Raw genomic sequence first — 23,842 nt, 5'->3', positions numbered from 1 at the left:
TAATTACATACTGACAGTAAGGAGCATGTGTGTGTACTAAGTCAGTTGTGTCCAACCCTATGCAACCCTATGGACTGTAGTCTGCCAGACTCCTCTCTCCATGGGATTTTCCAGCAAAAATGCTGGAGTGGGTTGCCAGTTCCTCCTCCAGGCAATCTTCCTGACCCAGGGATCAAACTTACAGCTCCTGCAGCTCCTGAATTGCAGTCAGATTCTTTACCACTAGCAACAGCTGGGAAGCCCAGCAATAAGTAGAGTGAATGCTAAAGAATACAGGAATTTCAAGTATAAAGACCAACTGGTGTCTCCAGGACTGAGACAGAAGACCCTCAGGGCTGAGATCCAGACTTTCTCAGAAAGGGCATGCTAGCAACTCACTAGATGACAGAGACATCTCTGTACTGCCATGCCAGGGGAAATTTCTGAAAATCCCTCTTCTAAAACTTACTAGAAAGCCATCTTTGAAGGTCCTGAGAAAGACGGTTCACAAGTAGGTATCTCATTGGAGGCATTCAACTGTAAACCTACCCAAGGTTACTTTTATTTCATTTTCCTTCTCTGATTACCATGGCTACGACTTCCAAAACTATGTTGAATGAAAGTGGAGAGAATGGACACCTTTATCTTATCCCTGATCTTAGAGGAAGGAGATGCTTTCAGTTTTTCCACTGTTGAGAATGATGTTTCCTGTGGACTTTATTACACTGAAGTATGTTTCCTCTATGCCCACTTTCCAGAAATTTTTTTTATCATAAATGGATGCTGAATTTTGTCAAAAGCATTTTCTGCATCAACTGAGATAATCATATGGTTTTTATTCTTCAGTTTGTTAATACGGTTTATCACATTGATTGATTTACATATGTTGAAGAGTTCTTCCATTTCTGGGATAAACCTCACTTGATCAGGGTATATGATGAAGAGCAGCTGCTGAGGGAAGCTGCTGGCCACTGGGTGGGCTTGACCAGTATGCACCACAGGAGCCGGGTCCTGAGAAGCTATGCGTGCTGTAGGGACCAGGTGCTGGGTACGTCAGTGCAAAATTAGATCCTGATAAGTGAGCACACCAGAGCCAAGAAGCAACTCTTCCTCCTGCAGTGCCTTCCCAGTTCCCTCTACTAACAGAACTGGGCACTGTGCCAGGCAGCGAAGAAGGAACATTCACAGAAGTCATCTCTATCATCATAGAGTAGGCAATGAAGGGTAGATGAAGAGCTGAAAGGCAGTAAATTGATAGCTGGCATCAGTGTCTTGCTTTGAGATGACATTCAGCTTTAAGGAATTCTTCTCAACAAGTAACTGATTTACTGTGAGCCAAGCATTGTTTTAGGCACTTTGGGTAATAAAAAAATAAGTGGCTCAGATTCACTGAGGTTCATAGTTGAGTAGGAAGAAAGATACTTGTACAACCAAGTATACTAATGTATATCCATATACATTTATTCCACAAACATTTCAGAAGTGTTATTTATGAATATGCCATTATGTTGCATGATGGGAACCACTGTAAGAAAGGACAATCAGAGAATAAAACAAATAAGTGAATAGATATAAACCAAGTACTGCTTAAGATTTAGATGTGATTCAATCCCGACTCCTAGAGTTTGTGTCACCACGGTCCCCTATGACTCTGAGTTCCCAATTCCAATGAATTTGATACGTTAATGGATCAGCTTGCTCCCTGCTCTATACGATACTAATCCAGGCATAATTCAGTCTCCCCACAATTATCATGTAAAGCTTCTTTATATGACAGACTTTTACAGGATATTGAAGATGAAGGACAGAACTGAAGAAACAGCATGCAAACACAAAGATGAAGGAACAACTTATTTCAGATAAACCATACAACATAAATGTGTATTTACATTGTGTAAATACACAATATTTGTCAGATATTCTTCTACTAAAAATCATTCTTTTGACCACATCAGCACCCGAATTTTTTTCAGTGACTTGCTCCACCACATGTAGTCCCAGCCTTATACCATTTTCTGACTCACCTTCTCTTCTTTTTCGCCTTTATTTCTCTCCACGCATCTAAAATTAGCCCCAGAGAGTCTCATGTTTTCTAAATATTTAGTCTGAGCCAACTGAGCTATCTCCAGCCCCAATTCACCCATGTGCCTCTAAGATTTGGATATTGATACCAATAAGTGGTTATCAGAAAACAACAAAAAAAGGCCATTCATGAAACAGAAGTCACCTGTTGATCTGTCACAGGTTGTGCTTCTTGATAAACAGATTCAGACAAAGTTTATCAAGTGGAATATTTGTTATAGAAGCCCTTGTGACCAACGCCTGTAGAAAGAGAAGGGAAGCAGGATCAGGCAGAGGGAGATGTACAGCTGAAATATGGTTTTGATAAACTCTACTCAGCACACAGGAAACTCTGGGTAGACAATATCCTATTAGAACTGCCCCACATTGGACCATTACTCTTCCATCTCAATCAGCCATTGAAATGGGCGTCTCTGGGAAAAGCATTCCTTTGAGAAAGATGGGCCTGGTAAGGCAAGACCTATAGTTTTGGGCCCCTGGAGAAGGAGACAGCAGCCCACTCCAGTATTCTTGCCTAGAGAATCCCAGGGACGGAGGAGCCTCGCAGGCTGCAGTCCGTGGGGTCACAAGAGTCAGGCACAACTTAGCGACTAAATCACCACCACCATAGTTTCAGACACTGAAAGCTGTGTACTTACAGCATGTCCAGGAGTAAGGCAGTAAGTCCTTCTTTGAAGGAAGGTCTGTATGATGCATCAGCATTTCCCAAAGGACAGTCATATCCACTGAATGGTGGAGGGGTAACTCCTCCCGGATTCCTGAGAGGGAATTTAAAAGAGAGATGTTAGTGAGAAAACCTACAATTCTTGTCTAGGTAATTAGTCTTGGGGCCACAACTAATACTCATCTCCATCTTCCTTTCTCCAATCTGCATCCCCTTTTCCTTCAGCTACCATCTCTGTTGGAGAAGGAAAAGGCTACCCACTCCAGCATTCTGTCCTAGAGAATTCCAGGACTGTATAGCCCTCTTATCTGCTGTCCCTGGATGCAAGAAACCTGAAGCTCCTGGGCACAAACCATAGCTCAATGTAAAACGCTTGTTTTTTCCACTTGTAGAAATGTTCCCACTTTATGAATTAGAATCCATACCATTGCAGAGTATACAGTTGCAGGAAAAGGAAGCTTAAATTCTCCAAGTGGATCACCGGGAGTGATAGTTAGAGTGCCATGCCTGCCTACCCACTGGTTCCTAGAACCACGTGTTCATTTTACTGAGGAACATAAAAGTTTGTGATTCTAGGTGTGTACCTGGAAACCTTGAAAACAGGCCTTCAACGTCTCTTTATCTCACTTGGGGTACAATCCAGGGTCTTTAAAATGTTCTCAATTTAGCTCTTTGTTATCTCTCTGACCTCACCTCCTTCCAATTACTCATTTACTAGTTTTCATATAAGAAGGTATAATTTGGAGTATAAATGCACACTAAAAGTAGAATCAACTGGACAGGAATATGGGGCAAAGATTGGGATAGAACTACATTGAAAGATTGAAGGAACTACATTGCTCCAGCCTTGTCCTCTCGAGCCTGTATTAAACTCCTTGTTGAAGGCTCAGGATAAAAATATGAAACTAAGACTAATGTTGAGTTTTCAGCAGCTTTTGCCTGACTTTGACTTAGAATTATAACTTGTTAGAGCCTGAAGAAACTTGTAGAAGGACAAAGTGATTTATGGAAGAATAGCATCTATTTTTTATTAAGGTGCCTTTCTACTAAAACCAAGGACAGCTATTTAACTTGGTTGATACTGAAAAATTTAAGAAGTTCCACGTGTAACAGATTTTAGTCAAACAAAGGAAACCAGATGTCGCAGCATGAGTGATATCATGGCTTCTTTTATCCCTTATATTGCTACCAAATCAACATGATACACTTTTACAGGCATTCATTTGCTAAATGTATTGTTTAAAACCTACTATGTTAGCCTCTAAAATGTGCACAGTACTATCAACACCACAAGTAGGTATGACAAAACACAAACCATTAAAGAACTCAGAGTCTAGAGGTAGCCACGTTAATTAGTGGCCAAACAATGTGATTAGTGCTAATGTAAGTAGTAGGAGAGCGATAAACCCAGGGCTAGAGGAAAACATCAACAACAAAAAGATGAGCTAAAGAAGTCATGACATAGATGATGAGTGAAGAGCTTGGCCTGATGGATAAGTTGTTACTCTGCATGACTGGAATAAAAGGGATTCTCTTTTTGGCAGAGGAGTGTATATGTGTATATATAACTGATACATGATACAGTATGCTATGTTGAATAAGTAGAAAATAATGATCATAATAGCAGCAAGCTATTTTATAGTGTTTTATATCCATATGCTATTTGATACTCATCATATTCCTATGAAGAAGACACTACTGTTACATTTATTTTACAGATGAAGTGGATTAGTCTAGATCCTCTAAGAAGCAAAATATCAAGACAGAATTCAATATGTAAGAAGTTCATTACAGGAAATATCTGTGAGGGAAAAGGAAATGGATCAGTGAAGGTTGGCGGAGCTGCACAGACCACAATGCAGGGCTAGCCTTTGTGAGGAAGAAAAGGAAGGAAGAAATACTGAGGGAAAGAGTTTAACACTGTAGTGAATCTGAGGATGTTCCACAAAGCCAGTGGGATGTTTTCAGACCAGACATCACTTTCAGAGGAATGCTGTGTACCCCAGAAATATGCCTGCTTCAGAAGCCCTTCTGTTTTCAGTCACTTCTCAGTGGAGCCTGTGGAAAGCATGGTACTCTGTATTTCAGAGTGCAACACCCAGGCCCATCAGTCCATCTGAGCCCCATGCAGTCGGAGATCTGAAAGGCACACACTCATGGTCGCCACAGAAAGAAATTGACGAATGGAGATAATTCCACTGAGGCGACAAAAAGTGGCAGAATCTCAGACAGTTTGGTTTCAAACTCAAGCAACAGCACAGTACGTCCAAAGTAGGAAAAAGTCATATTAGATTTCTATACGAAAATGGTCACTTCAATAACCAGGTGAGAGGTGGCATAACACGATGAAAATAAATTTAAATAGGAAAGACCAGAAAGAAGTGTGGTGAAGTCAATCAGAAAAGAAGTTTTGAAGATCTAATAAAAAGAGGTAGCAGTAAAGAGCAGGGGAATTTCAAAGATACTGAGTTAGTAGAATCCACAGGATTTGGTGACTGACAGTATATGAAGAAGGAGAAGGAAGTGTGGAAAATGTCATAAATGTTTCTAGAGTTAGGAGATTGAGACTATCCACTAAGCTGAGAACAGTGCTGTGGCAAGAAGAGAGTGAATTCTTGCATTGGATTTATGGAGTTTGCAAAGTTACTATGTATCTAAGAATTTGCTAGGCACAGTGGGACCCTCTAAAGGAATATAAACTTGATTTTTTGTTTGATAGACTTTAATTATTTACCATTATTCTATATAACTTAACAGATAATACTGGAATGTAGGTATGTTTATAGAAGTAAGCACTTCATTGGTGTTGAGATGTACAATTAGTAACATTGTCTATCTCTTCCAAGGTCATATAGCTTATGAAACACAGGATCCACTGTAATAGATCATTGTAAATTGCACTGTAAAGTGTACTTTCCAGTGCTCTGTCCTCTGCACAAACTTTTCACTTTGAATGTAAGATGATAGAAAGTTTAAGATATGAGTAGATACATAATTTAAGCTTCAAACAAAAGACTTAGAGAGTTGTTTCATCCTGTGAGAATTACAACTTACATTGCATAATTTGTTTGCGTTTATAAGCTCTTGAACATATTTCAAAAGTGGATCTTCACAATAAACCTCTGACAGTCCGAGAATGTGCCCATTCTAAAAATTATTTTTATTAAGTCACTAAGTCATGGATGAGTCTTTGTGACCTCATGGACTGCAGCGAGCCAGGCTTCCCTGTTCTTCACTACCTCCTGGAATTTACTCATGTCCATTGAGTCAGTGTTGCCAATTCATCCTTTCCTTGTGTCTCAGACAATAAAGAATCTGCCTGAAATGCGGGAGACTCAGAATTGATCCCTGGGTCAGGAAGATCCCCTGGAGAAGGGAATGGCTATCCACTCTCTTGCCTGGATACCCACAGCATTCTTACCTGGAGAATTCCATGGACAGAGAAGTCTGGCAAGACACAGTCCATGGGGCTGCAAAGAATCGGACACAACTGAGCGACTCACACTTGCACTTTCATTTTAAAGATATGGACATAAAAATTCAGTGATGGAAGTGATTTACCCAAAGTCACAGAATCCTGGATGAGAAGTCAAGATACAATGCCAAGTCCTCTGGCTCCATGTTTAGAAGCTGAGTTATGGAAAATTCATGAGTTCAGAAGTGGAAAAATCATGGTTGTGCCCTATGAGGACTTATTCAGTGCCAGAAGGTAGGAATGACTAGAAGGCAGGAAAGGTCAAAGACACAAGTAGGTGAGTTGGGTGAAGGCTGATATTTCCTCATAATATACATACAAACTGAAAATATAATGTCACTGTCATCCTTACCTGAGGCAGCATGAAATCAAAGGACAGACCTATCTCAGCCTGCCATATTAAACCTGACAGGTGAGCCACATTGGCTTGACAGAACTGCAGTTCACAAGGCGGTTGTGTGATTTTTATAAGCCTATTTTCATACTGACTTGATGAATGATGAGGCCTTAGATTTAGCCACAGACATCAAAGCTCAACTTCATGGATTGAAGGGTAGGGGAAAAAAGAAACACAAACTCAAAGCAGTTATCAAAGGACAGTATCGATTTTTCCTCAAGAAATACACATCTTCATACATTTATATCTACTTAAAGCACGGTAAAAGAGGAAGGAAGAAGGTGGAGACAGTGAAAAGAGAGATAAAAAGGAGCAAACCCACAGTAATCGAGGTTGATTGGATTCCACTCCTGGGGAACAGACTCTCTTATATTAGAGCTCACCTTAATTGGAATGTTTGGGGACAAATCAAAATGTGCCAGAGTGAAATACAGAGATCAATAAAATACCTTGCATCAGAGCTGCTGAGGAATTCTTGAGTGTAAGAGAAGGAAGGTGGAGAGAGAAATGAAGATGAAACTCTGAAGGCAGGGGAAGAAAAGAAAACAAGAAAGAAAGGAGAGAGGGAGGCAGGAGAGGAAGGAAGGAATAAAGAATTGAGAACTACCCATGGCAGGTGTGAGTGAAGGAGCTTTTAAGTAAGAGTACTATTTAACCATTGGCATTCAGCTGTGAGTTCTGCTCTCCTCTTGCACAGCTCCACATGTCTGCCATTGAACTCAAATCTCCTGTAAAATTCTCCTCCACACGAATGCCTTCTGTAAATGGTACTTTGGGAAAATCTAAGCAAAGAAGCAATGTTCTATGACTGAGGCTAACTCGGACAAAGAAAGAAAACAGCTGTTGATCAGAGGGTACACAGATTCAGTTAAGCAAGATAAATAAGACCTAGAGATTTGCAAACACAAGGCCTGTAGTTAACAGCGCTGCATTGTATACATACAATTTTGCTGAGAGGGTAAATCTAATTGTGTGCTTTTATCATATGCTTTTGAATAAGTTCTAATGAGGTGGAAGAAACTGGAGCCTATTATACAGAGTGAAGTAAGTCAGAAAGAAAAACAGCAATATGATATATTAATGCATATATATGGAATTTGGAAAGATGGTAATGATGACCCTATATGCGAGACAGCGAAAGAGACACAGATGTAAAGAACAGACTTTTGGACTCTGTGGGAGAAGGCGAGGGTGGGATGATTTGTGAGAATAGCATTGAAACGTGTATATTATCATATGTGAAACAGATTGCCAGTCCGGCTTCAATGCATGAGACAGGGCGCTCAGGGCTGGTGCACTAGGGTGACCCTGAGGGATGGGATGGGGAGGGAGGTGGGAGGGACGTTCACGATGGGGACACATGTACACCTGTGACTGATTCATGTGAATGTATGGCAAAAAAAAAAAACAAAACACTGCAATATTGTAAAGTAATTAGCCTCCAATTAAAATAAATAAATTAATTTACAAAAAAATATTAAATGAAGAAGATGGGAGAAAATATTTGAAGGTATTGGATATGTTTATGGCACAGAATGTGGTGATAATTTCATGGGTGTGTATCTGTCTTCAAATACATCAGATTACGTACATTAAATAAGTACAGCTTTTTGTATGCCAAAAGTAATTTCTAAGAGGTTAAAAAGAATAGGGTACCAGTTGAGGGAGTTTCAGCAGGTGCTAGTGGTAAAGAACCCACCTGCCAATGCAGGAGGCTTAAGAGACTCAGGTTCAATCTCTGGGTCAGGAAGATTACCCTGGAGGAAGATATGGCAACCCACTCCAGTATTCTTGCCTGGAGAATCTCATGGACAGAGGAGTTTTGCGGGCTACAGTCCATGGGATCGTAAAGAGTTGGACACTACTGAAGCGACAACACACACACCAGTTGAGAGATGACAATGAGCAATGAACAAAAGACTCTGGGACTTGACAAAATCCTGGGAATTGTATTAGACTTTCAGAGAAAAAAAGAATGACATCTGAGCAAGCCTGTTTTCTCTTAATAAATGATGGGGAGCCAACTGATGTCTGCTTGACTTGATCTTTGGTAATAAATTATTCTGTTTCTGTGGCATCTTCCTAACTGACTTTGTGGTAAGTAAGTAGTGGTTATTTAAACAAAAATATTCACTTGTTTCATTAAAACCTCCTATAAACAGACTATTGCCACTTCCTGGGATTCCCCGGTGACTCAGTGGTAAAGTGTTCACCTGCAATGCAGGATACATGAGTGTGGTCCCTGGGTCAGGAAGATCCTGTGAAGGAGGAAATGTCTACCTACTCCAGTATTCTTGCTGGGAAAATCCCATGGACAGAGAAGCCTGGTGGGCTATAGTCCATGGGGTTGCAGAGTTGGACATAACTGAGCACACATGCATTGCCACCTACTACATTTGTGACCCTGGACAACTAGTCAACCTTATTAAGCCTCCTTTTGTTTTTCTTTTGTAAGAGATATAATAATAAAATATTAATGCAAAAACTGGGGTTATAATAATTAGTATAATATTGTCCAAGGGGTCACAAAGAGTCAGACACAGCTTAGTGACTAAACAACCATCACCTATAACACTGCCATGGAGCTGTGTTGGTCTCAGGCCATCAATAATCAGTGCTGTGCCTGGACCAGCCCTTGTGGCTCTTATCATGATAGGAAGACATCCTTCAGCAATAAGCATTAGGACATTTGGGGAAAATAAGGGTTTATTGCTTACAGAACCTTGAAGTTACATAGCACACCTGCGTCCACACGGTGAGAGCACATGGAGAGACAGAGAGAGGGAGCACACATATGGGCCTAGGGTTCTGCTTTTATTGAGGTCAAGGGTGAGGATGTAGGGTTTTGGAGGCTTACTCTATTGGTGAACTTAAAACATAAGAGCTGGAGTTTCAAGATGAAGGAGAGAGAAAATTGGAGCCCAAATGATCAGTTATTGGAGCCAACAAGACCTCTAAAGCAAAGGAAACTGCAGACGCAAAGAGTGGCTGGTGGTGTGTTATTCTAGATGGCTCTCTTTGAAGAATCTGACTTGACAATTAAAACTTAAGTCAGGCACTTGCTTTACAAAAAGAAAAGTCAACTGTCAGCACTTAAAATGTGGGCTCATAGGCCAGGCATTGGCATAGAGAAGTACAATAAGGCCCTTACATATGGCCTTATTGTACTTACATATGAACCTTCAAGTTGTAAACATTCAAAGATGCCAACACATGCTCTATCAACGTCAGGCATGAGTGAGATTGCAGCTTGCCCTCCATCTCCTATTGCTGAAGATCCTTCTACCATCTCCCACCTCCAGTCAGTAACTCTTCTTGCCTGTTCACTTGATACCAGTCTGTGTATGCCAGCTCTTGTACTGTGCTATTGTACTTTTCAAGGTACTGTACTGTAAGATTAAAAAGGTTTTATTTATTTTTGTGCTTGTTTGTTTTATACACATTATTTGTAAAAAAATAATATATATATATGTGTGTGTGTGTATATATATATATAAACCAGCCATTACAGTACATGACTCAATAGCCAGCTGTGTTATTTGAGTGCCTAGGCTAACTGTTGAACTTCCAAACTAGGCTCTTGGAACAAATCTCATTCATATGTAGCAGACTTACTCTCTATATGTATATCCTTAAAGTCACAGAATGGCAGCATAGCAAAAGCCATAAAGAATATTTAAAGCAAACATTGACCTTATATATAAGGCAACTGAGGTCCAGGAACAAAAAGCAATTTATCAAAAGCCACACAGATAAGGCAAGGCTAAGAGTAGAACCCACTTCTCCCGTCGCATGAGCCAGTGCTCACTCTCAAAACTCGTGATGCTTTCTGTTTCCTTTCTCACAAACTCCGTGAGTTGAACTAAGGCATCTAGCATTCCTTAGAGGAATTGCCAAACCAAAGCTATTTTTTAGGAATCAAAAGCCAATTAAAAGTTGTTCTTTTAAAACTAGGTGATGTGTGATCTTCTATAAACTTGACAGCATCTTTGTTTCTCAAGTCTTAGATCTAAAATCATGTAAGAAAAACAAGAACAGGATGGTCAAAGGAAGTAAGGCATTAGTTCTTGACATGTGACTCAATTTGAGATTTAAAGCAATTCAAGGCCTAGGAAATTTCCAACTTCCTTTTATCAGATACTTACAGAGAAATGGAATCTGTCTCTGTTTGGAAGGCTTATGATTTCTCCTGAGGCAAGCTGAAATAAAGATTGCAGACTTCTTAACACGATATACAAAAGCTGGAGAAAGAGAGACTCGGGAATTTTCTCTGCTCAACTCCTTATTCTACTCAGATCTGGTTTTTCAGTTGCTGAGGAAGAAAAAACAAAAGGTGCAAACTACCCAACTTCTGTATAGTGAATGATTCATTAAATCCAATGAGTTAACCAAACTCGGTGAAGATTCCAGGAAACACAATTCTTACCATTTAGTTATTTGTGTGATTATCAATATTCTTTTGATACTTTTGATACTTTTTGATGCTTTCAAACTATGGTGTTGGAGACACTTGAGAGTCCCTTGGACTGCAAGATCAAGCCAGTCCATCCAAAAAGAAATCAGTCCTGAATATTCATTGGAAGGACTGATGCTGAAGCTGAAACTCCAATACTTTGGCCACCTGATGCAAAGAACTGACTCATTTGAAAAGACCCTGATGCTGGGAAAGTTTGATTGTGGGAGGAAAAGGGGATGACAGAGGATGAGATGATTGGATGTCATCACAGACTCGATGGACATGAGTTTGAGTAAGCTCCGGGAGTTGGTGATGGACAGGGAAGCCTGGTGTGCTGCAGTCCATGGGGTCTTAAAGAGTCAGACATGACTGAGTGACTGAGCTGAGGTATATGTATAGCTGACTTGGGCTTCCCAGGTAGCACTGGTGGTAAAGAACCTGCCTGTCAATGTGGGAGACATAAGACATATGGGTTTGATCCCTGGTTGGAAAGATCCCCTGGAGGAGGACATGGAAACCCACTCCAGTGTTCTTGCCTGGAGAATACAAGGACAGAGGAATCTGGCAGGCTACAGTCCATAGATCGCAAAGAGTCGGACATGACTGAAGCTACTTAGCAGGCACACACACATAAATATTCTACTGTGTGATTATGACTTGCCATTTAAAACTTGTTTATTATTTGCAACCTCCCATCTCCTTTCAAATAGAAAGTATGAAGTCTATGAATCAACACAGGTTGTAGGTATTTGTCATGGATCTTTATGTGGAAAGGCAGATCCTTTAAAGGTGTCCATGTTGTTTTAGAACAGGTTTCCTATTCTGTTCCCTGTATCACAATTATTTGCTCATCTAAGATCACCCAGTGAGGTTAAGAGAATAAACTAGCATCTCCGTGTGTGATGTGTCTTCCATTTTGTTGTTGTTACTGTTGTTCAGTCACTAAATCATGTCTGACTCTTTGTGACCCCGTGGACTGCAGCACACCAGGCTCTTCTGTCCTTCACTCGCTCCCCAAGTTTGGACAAATTAATGCCCATTAAGTCAATGATGCTTTCTAACCATCTCATCCTCTGCTTTCCCCTTCTCCTCTTGCCCTCAGTTTTCCCCCAGCAACAGGGTCTTTTCTAAGTCTGTTCTTGGCATCAGGTGGTCAAAGTATTGGAGCTTCAGCTTCAGTGTCGGTTCATCCAATGAATGTTCAGAGTTCATTTCCTTTAGGATGGACTGGTTGGATCTCCTTGCAGCCCAAGTGACTCTCAAGAGTCTTCTCCAACACCACAGTTCAAAAACATCAACTCTTTGGTGTTCAGCTTTCTTTATGGTCCAACTCTTATATCTGTGCATGAATACTGGAAAAAAACAAAGCTTTGACTATACAGACCTCTGTCAGCAAAGTGATATCTCTGGTTTTTAATATACTGTCTAGGTTTGTCATAACTTTCTTTCCAAGAAGCAAGCGTCTTTTAATTTCACAGCTGGAGTCACTGTCTGGAATGATTTTGAAGCCCAGAAAAGAAAATCTGTCCCTGCTTCCACTTTTTCCCCTTCTATTTGCCTTGAAGTGATGGGATAAGATGCCTTGATCTTATTTTTTTCATGTTGACATCCTCCCTTAAAAATGTGAAATTGAGATTTCCCAGGCTATCCAAATGTCTTAGCATCACACAGCACAGTCTTGGAAACCACGTTTACCAATCTCACATTATGCTCCCCAACATCTAGGCCTTTCCCCTAGTGTTCACCTGTTTGCTTCAGCTGTACTTAAAACCTTAAATTCCCCCTCAAACATGTCATTAAGTGATGTGTCTCTGTGCCTTTGCTGATGCTGGACACTATCTGAGATTCCCTTCTTTCCATTTCTACATTTATTCATCTAAATAAAGGACTTTCTCTTCAGTGAACTCTTCTTTGATTTTAAAAGCAGTTCTAATAGCTGCTTCCTTTTGCACTGTCCTGTTATTTCATGAGTTTGCCCATGTCTGCATTTATAGGATTCTGCATGGTCCCATCCGCCTACCCCGTCCCCTGCTCACACACTCATATGGTATCCTCACTGACGTCAAGGTTCCTGTCCTATTGGTCTCTGTCCCTCTATTGTATTACATGCTATTGGGGCAGATTAGACATTTGTAAAAAGGCAAGAGTTAGAATGACTCTGGGTCTTATCCTGGAGGAGATTGTAGTGGGGGAAAGATAGCATTGTAAAGCCCCAAAGGAATATTAAGAGAGAAACCTAGAAGAAAGGAAAGAGGATCAAAAGAGAAATGATGTAATGATAGGAATGAGCCCAACTCCCCAAATGAACAGTATCAAAGAAGTTAATAGAGAGAGCGGACACAAGGGAGATGGCAATGACCTGGAGAAAACAGCAGTGCAAGAGTTCCAGTAGGTGCACTCTTGAAGGGCAAGTGTTCTGAGCCCCAGCAGAGAAGCCAATAAACAGTTCCTCAATATTAGGTCTATCCAGCTGCAGCTTAATTCCCTGGGTATGCCTCATAATCCACCAGCTATGAAGGTGGGGGGAAATGAGGAAAGATGAGGAAGAAGGAGTGTGGGAGAAGAGAAGGCAGGACAAAAGAAGACAGAAGAAAGTGCAAGAAAAGAGAGAAGGAGGAAATGAAAAAACAAAAAAAAGACGAGGAGAAGAAAATCTCATCAATATATAAACCTGACTCTGATGAAGCTTTCTCTGCTAGAATCGTTTTCACTTTTATTTAATTGAAACATCCACATATTTCAATATTCAAAAGAAATGGCCATATGGAGGTAAAAACAATCTGCCCACAAATATTTAAATATGTATTTCTAGTTATCCTACCCTTTCACTGTTGTAAGGTCAAATCCCTCTTCTTCTCCCTTCACTCTTAGTAGATAACACTTTCTTCTACTTTACAAAAAAATTTAAAAAACACAAAACTGAAAATATTGACATTTCCGCTATTAACTCCTAACTTCCCTTAAGAAATATTTCTGGCAACATTAGCGGGAGGAGTTTCAGTAGAGCAGTCAACATGAGGGAACCAAAGCTGAACTGCCTTTAGGAGTGTTTCGAGAAAAACATTTTCACCCAAAATATTTTAGGATAAATCAACAAATGAGCAATGAAGACATGAAGTATAGAAAAAAAGGGGGGAAAATGTAATAGTATCTCTCTCTTCCCTGTTGTAGGCAGAAAGAAAAATGGGTACAGGTTGAAGTGGGCTTGTGGGCTTGTTTCGGTCCTCATCCTGCTTGGCCTCTTTGGTAGCATTAGACAGTGGCCGTGACTTCCATCTCCAAACACTTTGTTTTTGTTGTTGTTTTTTTCTGGTTTCTCATTTTGGTCTTAACTCTCTACCTTTATTTGCCCAGTCATCAAATGTTGGAGTTTCTGGGGATCAAGCAAAGACTCTTCTAGTCTTTCAACACTTATTCACTAGACAACTGTGTTTCTTTTCTGAGTGGTCCTCTCTTCAGATATCCTGATCACCCAGTTGATGACTGGACATCTTTCCTTGGATTTCTACAGATGCTCAGAATCTCTGAGTCTTCTTGCTGTCATTTAGGATACAGTCTAAGCTCTAGCTTGCATAACTGGGCTCAGCCCTTCCCTTCCTCCTCATCTGGTGCCATTCACACTCTTGGTCCAGACCCTGTTTTCACTCCAGTTCTCCAAAGGTGCCACAAGTTTTCTTGTGCATTTCCCATTGCCTGGAACCCTCTTCTCATCCCATCAGTGAGCTTCTTGGCTTCTGTTCATGCATCAGTTCCTAAGAGATGCTTTCTTTGACTCGCTGGAGGGAGGTAAGCTTCCTGTCTTACATTCCCTGTCTTACATTCCTTAGCATATTTCTGCATGACACACTTACACATTTCTGACTATGTTTCAAACTCTATATTCTTTATGCAAACTATAAATTCCACACAAAAGATGCTCATGGGTGACTTACTGTGAAGTCCCCAGGCCCTTGTGCTGGTAGACACTAGAATCCACACACTCATGTTGCTCTGAGGTAGAACCTACATCAGTAACACTCTGGCCTCTCTCGTGCCCATTCACCTTTCTATTCCCATGCATATTCTGTAGGGAACATGGAAGAGACCTGGCTACATGAGATATTTGGGAGAATAATTGGGAGAAATACCACTATCCTGCTTTGGGAATTTGGGACAGACTAAATGCAGTATTTAACTTATATGCAGAGTACATCATGAGAAACGCTGGGCTGGAAGAAGCACAAGCTGGAATCAAGATTGCCAGGAGAATATATCAATAACCTCAGATATACAGATGACACCACCCTTATGGCAGAGTGAGGAGGAACTAAAAAGCCTCTTGATGAAAGTGAAAGTGGAGAGTGAAAAAGTTGGCTTAAAGCTCAACATTCAGAAAACAAAGATCATGGCATCTGGTCCCATCACTTCATGGCAAATAGATGGGGAAACAGTGGAAACAGTGTCAGACTTTATCTTTTTGGGCTCCAAAATCACTGCAGATGGTGACTTCAGCCATGAAATTAAAAGACACTTACTCCTTGGAAGAAAAGTTATGACCAACCTAGATAGCATATTGAAAAGCAGAGACATTACTTTGCCAACAAAGGTCCATTTAGTCAAGGCTATAGGTCTTCCAGTGATCATGTAGGGATGTGAGAGTTGGACTGTGAAGAAAGCTGAGCACCAAAGAATTGATGCTTTTGAACTGTGGTATTGGAGAAGACTCTTGAGAGTCCCTTGGACTGCAAGGAAATCCAACCAGTCCATTCTAAAGGAGATCTGCCCTGAGTGTTCTTTGGAAGGAATGATGATAAAGCTGAAACTCCAATACTTTGGCCACCTCATGTGAAGAGTTGACTCATTGGAAAAGACTCTGATGTTGGGAGGGATTGGGGGCAGGAGGAGAAGGGGACGACAGAGGATGAGATGGCTGGATGGCATCACCAACTCGATGGACATGAGTTTGAGTGAACTCCAGGAGTTGGTGATGGACAGGGAGGCCTGGTATGCTGTGATTCATGGGGTTGCAAACAGTCGGACACGACTGAGTGACTAAACTGAATTGAACTGAAATGTAGCATCTTCCAACAGCTTCAACGGACTATACTTATCTTCATCTCATCTTCTTTAATCTACATCTTAACTAATTTCAAGCTCAGGCAGAGAATGGGAATTTTATTTATTCAACACTCCAAAACAGCAAAATAACCCAGTTTTGGCCCACAGTAGCTATGTACTTTAATAAACTTATAAAAGAATTTGCTAATGAATTAAATTTGAGGTTGTGAAATATTGGGAGAATCAAAGAGGACTTTAGAATAAAAGAATAATATAAACAAGTATGATATAGAGGAAGTAGAGAAGGCAGAGCTTAACTAGAACTAGAAAAGAAGGTAAATTATGCTAGAATATTTACTGCAGATTATTTTATTATTTTTCAAAGCAGCCCTCAGTAGAAAGTAAACAAAAGGAGACATAATTAAAATACTGGTCAACATGAATTTTTTTTTAAAGGTGGGGAAAGGATCCATTTTTTCAAAATAGATTATCAAGGGGCAGAGCTCTAGATAAAAATCAGAAATCATAGAGTTTCAATGACTTAAAGACCATGTTGTACATTTTTCTTATTGAAAGATGAGAAAAGAGATTCTCAAGGCACAACACTAGCTGAGGCAAATCTGAGACTATGGTCAGGTCCTTTGACACTCAGCTCAAAGCCATTTTGTTCCCTCACACTGACTTCATTAAAATGTGAGGAACCGAAAGTTCAAAAAGAAAGATATACCAGGAGACTGGGAAAACCAGATGAATGATGTAAAATGCAGCATGGGATGAGAGAGCTGCATTAAGGAAATGAAAGGACTCATTTCTAATTCATAGATGTTTTATTTTATTCAGCATTTAGTATCTGTGATTTAATGGTGGTTTGACACATAGAACAGGAAAGTAGAAAATAATGAAAATACGATGCTGGAAAGATCATCCATCAATCTGAAATATAGAGTCCTGGCAGGTCTACACTCAGGATCAAAAGTCTTTGTTTGGAACAGCCCGGTATGTTCAACCAAATACCAATATTTCATAGTCCTTTCATCTAAATTACAAAAAGAAATGTCATCTGCCCATAACATGCACCCTATTGTGGTCTGCCTTCCAAAGAAAAAATAAAGCAGCCAAAAGTCAAAGGAATCATCATGTTATTTGGGGGAAACATTGATCTTTTTTCATTTTCCAAAAGAAGCAACAGAGTGAGAGCGAAGTGAGAATGAGGTTTATTTGAAAGTCAAACTGACTTCATCAATCACATCCTTTGGTACATCTATTTGTTCATGTTGTCAGATAACAATATGGAGCCATTAAAATAGCAGAGGACTTATATTTTTTCTGGGTTTAGTTTGACTGTACTGCATGAACAGTGTATTAAAGGCTTATAACGCACCACACACATGATCTTGGGCTTTGTGTTCATATGGTTCTTGTTATCAAATAGAATGTGGTGTTTGGGGAAGAACCTGAACACAGGTGCACTAAATACTGCCATTAAGAGCTTATTCAAATAAGCACAGAACCAGGCAAGCTTCCCAGATGGCTCAGCGGGTAAAGAATCGCCTGGCAATGTAGGAGACACAGGAGATGTGGGTTTGATCCCTGGGCCAGGAAGATCGCCTCAAGCAGGAAATGGCAACCCCCTCTAGTAGTCTTACCTGGGAAATACCATGGTCAGAGGAGCCTGCTGAGCTATGGGAGACAGAGGTGAACAAGACTTTTAGCGACTGAGCACACACAGATAGAGCCAGGAAGAGAACATTGGTTAATAAGGATTGTTAAAATTTTTTAATGAACTGCTATTATCTGCCAGATATTTCTCTTAAGATTTTTACATAGATTTCCTCATTTAATCTTTATTACAATCTCTTGAAGATTGCTTTTCAGGAGAGGAAATTCTGGGGGCAGTGATGGGGTAAATAACTTTACCCAATTTCCAGAGCTATGGAGATACTTATTATATCTGGAGAACTTCATAAACATGACTTTGAATTTACTCAACACTCTGTAATGACGTGTATGGGAAAAGAATCTAAAAATGAGTGGATATATGTTATATATGTGTATAGCTGATTCACTTCACTGTACAGAAGACAGTAACAAAACATTGTAAATCAGACTCCAACATAAATAAGTAAATACATATGACTTTGTTTACACAGAAGTTATACAAAATAAATGATGTTTTATCTTACCTAAAATAGAGCTGTATTATATGTGTCTTAGTTATGTAACTTCTGAGGGCTTGTAGAAGCTAGAGAATTAGAAATTTCTGGGGAGTAATATATACACTTTTCCCTAAACCACCCATGTGCAGCAAAGAGAAATTTCACGATGGAGGTGATATTGAACTTAGCCCATGAATTTTGAAAAGGCAATTGATGAAGAGAGGAGGAAAGATCATAGGAAAGCAGAAACATCTGAGGAGTAGCAGGAAGGCTGCTGTGGCTCCTGTCGGGTCAGAGATGAGCCTGACAAAGTAAGCAGTAACCGATTGGCAAAGGTCTTGAACGTAAGGCTAAGGAGCAGGAACAATTGCAGAGTTCTGAAGGCTCTAATTTGTCCTGAATTGATGACCGGCTAGTTCTAAATTGAACCCAGGCTTCCCATTGTTCCAAATAGACCTACTCTTGGCAATGCTTCAATCCAAGTACCTCTTAGAAGTTCATTAAAAAAATCTCAAAAGCTTTTTTCAAACACCAAAAGGCCTCAGCACTCCATTTAAATGTAAATACTTTTGAGAGTTTAAATTCTAGGATTGAAGAATGAATGGGGGAAAGGGCTTGGAAATAGATGCTGTTTGGAAAAAAAGAGAAAAGGAAACGTGATGAACAGTGTGGGATCTAGGGAACACTGGAAGGCATTTGCTGCTGCAGGTCTTCACAAATCATCTGAGCATCACTGCAGTTCTCTCTAATGCTGATCATAAGTCAGGGAATTCAGAAGCCGACATCAGAGGGAAGCGTGCTGGACATCAAATACAAGAGAATGAAAACCACAGAGTGAAAGCTCAGCTGGGTTTGGGCAGCGCTATGCCTCCAGGTGGCTGTGTGTGTTAGAAATCTGCCAGGTCTGGATCTGTGATGAAGGGGTGACTGAACCGACTCTGGTCTACAGAGAAGCCCTGGTCCAGATGGTGCTCATGCCTACGTGGGGATGATCCTAATCTTTCTTCTGCTTCTGAGTAACATTCATGTCAATGCATCCTTCAGCAGGAAGTCAGTTTAATAGAATATTATCTTGGAGACAAAGGAGATAATGGATGCTGAGTTTCTTTCTTTCTTTTTTTTTTCAATATTGCCACTTTGAAATCAGAGTGCAGAGAAACTAAAAAGGCAAGGCTGAAATGTAAACTTGCTATTGTTTATAATGAGGAAATATACACAATGAATACTTCTAATGCTTGCTCTTTCATCTCTAACACAAATTATGAGACATTTAACTTTTATTTTATTAAATTCTACAGTGTTTATAGAACATACAAGCAATATACAATTTTCTGCTTTTTATATAATGTTTTGGAGGAGGAAATGGCAACCCACTCCAATATTCTTGCCTGGAAAATGCTATGGATAGAGGAGCTTGGCAGGCTACAGTCCATGGGGTCTCAAAAGAGTCGGACATGACTGAGCGACTGAACAACAAACAATATAAGGTTTATGTTATGTTAAACACCCACATTGTTTATCTTATTCAAAAAGCTATAAAATATAGCTTTCTATCAGAAAATATAGAATTACTAACTACTTTTAGAAGATAAGAAATGAGCAATAAATAAAAATTCGTCTATAAACATAGCACCAAGAAATAATAGTTGTTAATATGTTCATTCACATTTTTCTAGACTTACACCATAGACATTAATTCACACACAACATTATTCACAAAACTGAAATCACGCCATAAGTAAATTGCGTTGAAAGATGTATATTTCTATAAAACAATGTAGGGTTTTGTAATATAACATATTATTATTTTGCACAGAAGAACTGTACAAAAAAGATCTTAATGACCCTGATAACCACTATGGTGTGGTCACTCACCCAGAGCCAGACATCCTGGATTGTGAAGTCTAGAGGGACTGAAGAAGCACTGCTTCTTCAGTGGGTGATGAAATTCCAGCAGAACTATTTCAAATCCTAAAAGATGACACTATCAAAGTGTGACACTCAATGTGTCAGCAATTCTGGAAAACCTAGCAGTGGCCACAAGGCTGGAAAAGGTCAATCCTCATCCCAGTTCCCAAGAAGGGTAGTACTAAAGAATGTTCAAACCACTAGTCAGTTGCACTCATCTCCCATGCTAGTAAGGGATACTCAAAATCCTGCATGCTAGACTGCAGCATTACGTGAACCAAGAACTTACAGATGTCCAAGCTGGGTTTAGAAACAGCAGAGGAACCAGACATCAAATTGCCAACATATGCTGGATCATAGAGAAAGCAAGGGAATTCAAGAAAAAAACATCTCTTTCTGTTTCATTGACTACACTAAAGCCTTTGACTGTGTGGATCACGAAAATCTGTGGGAAACTCTTAAAGAAATGGGAATACCAGACCATCTTACCTGTCTCCTGAGAAACCTGTGTGCAGGTCAAGAAGCAACAGTTAGAACCTTGCATGGAACAATTGACTGGTTCAAAATTTAGAAAGGAGTATAACGAGGCTGTATATTGTCACCCTGTTTATTTAACTTATTCACAGAGCACATCATGAGAAATGACAGGCTGGATGAGGTCCAAGCTGGAATCAAGATTGCCAGGAGAAATATCAACAACCTCATATTGCAGATGATACCACTCTAATGGCAAAAAGTGAAGAGGAACTAAAGAGCCTCTTGTTGAGGGTGAAGGAGGAGAGTTCAAGACCTGGCTTAAAACTAAATATTAAAAAATCTAAGATCATGGTATCCAGTCCCATCACTTCATGGCAAATAGAAGGAGAAAAGATGGAAGTAGTGACAGATTTCCTCTCCTTGGGCTCTCAAATCACTGTGGGTAGTGACTGCAGTCAGGAAATTAGAAGACGATTGTTTCTTGGTAGGAAAATTATGACAAACCTAGGCAGTGTGTTAAAAAGCAAAGACATCACTTTGCCAACAAAGCTCTGTTAGTCAAGGCTGTGGTCCTCCCAGTGGTCATGTCTGGTTGTGAGAGCTGCGCCATAAAGAAGGAAGAGCACCACAGAATTGATGCTTTCCAACTGTGGTGGTGGAGAAGACTCCTGAGAGTCCCATGGACTGCAAGGAGATCCAACCAGTTCATCCTGAAGGAAATCAGTCCTGAATATTCATTGGAAGGACTGATGCTGAAACTCCAATACTTTGGCCACCTGATGCGAACAGCTGACACATTGGAAACCACTCTGATGCTGAGAAAGATTGAAGACAGAAGGAGAAGAGGGTGACAGAGGATGACATGGGTCAATGGCAATACTGGTGCAATTGACTGTAACTTGGGCAAACTCTGGGAGATGGTGAGGGACAGGCTGGCATGGCGTGCTGCAGTCCATGAAGTTGACAAGAGTTGTACATGACTTGGAGACTGAACAACAACAACATACTATTTTTGTTTAGTATTAAAAAAAATTTTTTAGTATCTAAAAATAAACCTCTATTAGAAATGGATTTGAGGCTTTCCAGGTGGTTCTAGTGGTAAAGAACCCACCTGCCAATGCAGGAGACATGAGAGACATGGATTGGATCCCTGGGTCAGGAAGATCCCCTGGAGGAGGGCATGGCAACCCACTCCAGTATTCTTGCCTGGAGAATCCCATGGACAAAGGTGCCTGGTGGGCTACAGTGGGATCGCAAAGAGTGGACACTTGCTCACTTTTGAACTTCATATCAATATCCCTCATTCCCAACAGTCTCTGAGTTGGGAGCTAGAAAGAGTCTATACTCAGAAATTAGACAAGGGTCTGGAAAAGGATGAGGAAATCTGCCATCTTTTTAAAACTGAAAATTTGAAAAGCCAGAATTTTTGTATTGAGTCAGAATGTCCCTGCAAACAATATGGTTTCATGTAAGAAGCACCCAGCCTTGTGACGCAGCACTGTACGGGGAACACGGCAAACACGGGAAAAAGTCTGAACTTCCGCATAAACGTCCCTGGTCTTTACATCCAGGTCACTTAACATCCTTGATCTGAATTTTAAGACCTTATTTTACATATTTCTGAAGTACACAAACAAAAAATTTTGTAAAGAAGTAATAATGCTTCCAATAATCCTATAATGCAAAGAGAACCACATTCCGCATGTTGATGTTTTTATGTACATCTAAATATTCAAAATGGGAATAATATGAATACTGTCTTATTTTCTTCTTTTATAGGTTTTTTGGTCTTTATTCTTTTTTGAGGGCTTCCCTGGCTGGTAAAGAACCTGCCTGCCATTGCTGGAGACACATTAGACATGGGTTCAAACCCTGGGTCACAAAGATCTCCTGGAAGAGCAAATGCAACCCACTCGAATAGTCTATTCTGGAAAATTCCATGGACAGAGGAGCCTGGGGGGCTACAGTCCATGGAGTCACAAAGATGGATATTACTGAGCACACATGTGCACACACACACACACATACACACACACACATTCTCTTTGAAAAAGCATGCATTGTTTTTATCCTGTCTATACAATATCATTTGTTGAATCGTTCCTCAATTGTTAAATGCATAAGTTTGTTACCACCGTTAATTATTGTAAAAAAAAAAATTTGATGATTATAACAGATGCATCTTTGTCTCAAGTCCAAACTAATCCAAGATAGATTCCAAGAGTCCTTACAGACTTAAAAAGTAACTGTTAGTAAAGGTATTCATAAATACTGGCAAATTATTTTTTTTTAAATATTGCTGAATTTTACATTCTTACTGGTCATGATTAAGGAATGTCTCAATACACACCTTCAGTGTGAATGTCAATTTTTTTTCAAACTGCTACTTTGAGTGAAAAATATGACATTTTCTGATTGTTACACTTATTTGATTGTTAGTAATATTGAATATTTATTTTATATATTTACTGGACATTTGCATTTCTCTTGCTGTGAATTTTTTGTTTATATACTTTGTTCATTTATCAATCTTGTTGTTAGAATTTTAATATAATTTCACAAAGTGTGAAGGGCTTCTCTGATAGCTCAGTTGGTAAAGAATCCACCTGCAATGCAGGAAACCCAGGTTAGATTACTTGGTTGGGTAGATTTGCTGGAGAAGAGATAGGCTACCCACTCCAGTATTCTTGGGCTTCCCTTGTGGCTCAGCTGGTAAAAAATCCGCTTGAAATGCGGGAGACCTGGGTTCAATCTCTGATTGGGAAGATCTCCTGGAGAAGAGAAAGGCTACTCACTCCAGTAGTCTGACCTGGAGAATTCCATGGACTGTATAGTCCATGGGGTCGCAAAGAGTCTGACACAACTGAGTGACTTTCACTTTCAAAAATACTATGAATAATATGAGTGTGTGTGTGTGTTTGTGTGTGCACGTGCTCATTCACTTCAGTCCTGGCCTCCTCAGTCCATCGAATTCTTCAGACAAGAAAACTGGAATGAGTTTCCATGCCCCCCTCCAGTGGATCTTCACAATCCAGGGATCAAATCTGAGTCTCCTGTGTCTCCTGCATTGCAGGAGAATTCTTTACTGATGAGCCACCATCTGATAGTAATTGAGTAATTAAATAATTTTAGAAAATAACTTACCACATGATAATGACAACTATTAATATGCCAGTTCATATTTTTAAAATCCTAGGCCATAAAAACACTC

At 40.0% G+C, this 23,842-nt stretch overlaps 1 long non-coding RNA gene across 2 annotated transcripts in view; it reads right to left on the bottom strand.

Moving 5' to 3' along the window:
* Positions 1 to 732: 732 nt before the first annotated feature.
* Positions 733 to 23,842, bottom strand: part of LOC133249866 (uncharacterized) — a 45,358-nt gene continuing 22,248 nt past the window's right edge. Inside the window, exons 1-3 of one of the 2 annotated variants that reach the window (XR_009737143.1) lie at positions 5,780 to 5,858; positions 2,700 to 2,819; positions 733 to 1,504 (exon numbers count right to left, since the gene is read on the bottom strand). This is a non-coding gene — a long non-coding RNA (uncharacterized LOC133249866). Of the gene's footprint in view, positions 1,505 to 2,699; positions 2,820 to 5,779; positions 5,859 to 23,842 lie in introns of those variants that run through there. The other variant, XR_009737144.1, reaches the window with a different exon arrangement.

The sequence above is a fragment of the Bos javanicus genome, chromosome 6 (assembly GCF_032452875.1).
Source record: "Bos javanicus breed banteng chromosome 6, ARS-OSU_banteng_1.0, whole genome shotgun sequence".
Classification (NCBI taxonomy): domain Eukaryota; kingdom Metazoa; phylum Chordata; class Mammalia; order Artiodactyla; family Bovidae; genus Bos; species Bos javanicus.
This window is presented reverse-complemented; position numbering and strand designations above follow the sequence as displayed.